At 48.1% G+C, this 1,592-nt stretch overlaps 1 long non-coding RNA gene across 1 annotated transcript in view; it reads left to right on the top strand.

The window, feature by feature from the left end:
* The first annotated feature begins 6 nt into the window (after positions 1 to 6).
* Positions 7 to 1,592, top strand: part of LOC103901596 — a 14,802-nt gene continuing 13,216 nt past the window's right edge. The window contains exons 1-2 of the long non-coding RNA XR_657740.2: positions 7 to 159; positions 615 to 765. This is a non-coding gene — a long non-coding RNA (uncharacterized LOC103901596). The remainder of the gene's footprint in view (positions 160 to 614; positions 766 to 1,592) is intronic.

Here is a 1,592-nt window from a genome sequence, read left to right as displayed (position 1 = left end):
GTTCCGTCTGGGCTTTGCCCGGTGCGGTTTGTGTCGGTGCTTGCCTGCCCGCACGCAGGTGGCTGAGGGGACTTCCCTCCCAAAATACCGGTCGGGAGTTAATGCCCACCCCGGATAGCCTCCTGCAGTCAGGACTGGAACGGAGAATTGCCTCTGCAGGTAAATACTAGGCTTCCAGGTTGCAAAGGGCTACGCGTTATGCGTACTGGCTTTAGCAAGTGAGTATTACTGCTTCGTTAAATGAAGCTGCTGCAGTTACTCCTGAGAGCCCAGACTTAATTTAGCGCTGCAAACACATCGTTAAATAACTGCTATACGCGCAGCATTGCAAAGAAGGTTTGGCCTCAAGTAACACTGAAGTGTCCGTGATGTTTATATCTTCTCTGCAGACGGGCAGTCAGTCGTGCTGAGACCAGAGATGTGAAATACTGGGGGAGGTTAGAAAGCTTCTTAAAAAATTCTGTAGCTCCCAACTGCGTGCATTCTGTTTTGCCCTTCTGGCTGCAATTTGGCAACTCCTTCATGTAGCAATATTCAGGGCTTGCAAAGAACGACTGAGAAAGAGGATGCAATCCAACCATTTACAGGGCAGTCCTTGTCTGAATACATTTCAGGAGCGTTTCAAGGACAGAAACAGAGGAGTGGTAACTTTATTTAGGTCAAGTTCTGGGAACAGGATGAAGGCCTTTCAATGAGTCAAAAGAAATCCTGCCTCAAAAAATGGCTGCTTGTTTCCTGTGTTCAGGGGTGATGCCACGCTGAAGGGTATGTACTGCCAAATTTATTTTTAAGAGTGCTTTAGCTCATTTTCACTGATGCTCACTGAACTTGTGTAAGTGATATGCCACCACTTCTCCAGACATAACCAAAGCTAAGGGAATTCTGGCTGTCCTCCACGCATTTCTGCTAGCACCAGCCCTCGCTGTAGCACTGCTGCCTTTCTGGAACAGAGCATTACATTTTAATCTTTGCTTTTGCTCAACCTTGCAGTCGAGTTACCCATAACCTATGTCCTAATTGTCTTTCAAATATCTACCCCTTTACCATACACCTTCATTTTAGTATTATGGGCAATACAGAATGTAACAATGAACTCTGGGGTTTGACAGTAGCCCTAAAAGCACCCCAGCATATTGTGTCTACGTAAAACCATATGCTTCTGTTCATTCCAGTCACAGTCCCAGCTAAGAAACTGCAGGATCCAACAAGACATCCAATGGATAGTTTAGTTCCTGGTTGTTGTCTAAGCCTCAATGTAAAGAGAAACCAGCAACACGTGTACCTTTAGACAAACCTTAACTGAAGGTTGTCCCCATGCGGGACAACCAGGGGATCGGGCCCAGCCAGCACGGATTCATGAGAGGCAGGTCCTGCTTGACCAACCTGATCTCCTTCTATGGCCAGGTGACCCGCCTAGTGGATGAGGGAAAGGCTGTGGATGTGGTCTACCTGGACTTCAGTAAGGCCTTTGACACTGTCTCCCACAGCATTCTCCTAGAGAAGCTGGCGGCTCACGGCTTAGACAGGTGGACTCTGCGCTGGGTCAAAAACTGGCTGGACGGCCGGGCCCAGAGAGTTGTGGTGAATGGAGT

Source organism: Aptenodytes forsteri, unplaced genomic scaffold (genome assembly GCF_000699145.1).
Source record: "Aptenodytes forsteri isolate BGI_AS27 unplaced genomic scaffold, ASM69914v1 Scaffold357, whole genome shotgun sequence".
Lineage (NCBI taxonomy): Eukaryota > Metazoa > Chordata > Aves > Sphenisciformes > Spheniscidae > Aptenodytes > Aptenodytes forsteri.
Note: the sequence above shows the minus strand (reverse complement) of the source record. Positions and strands in the feature narration are given on the sequence as shown.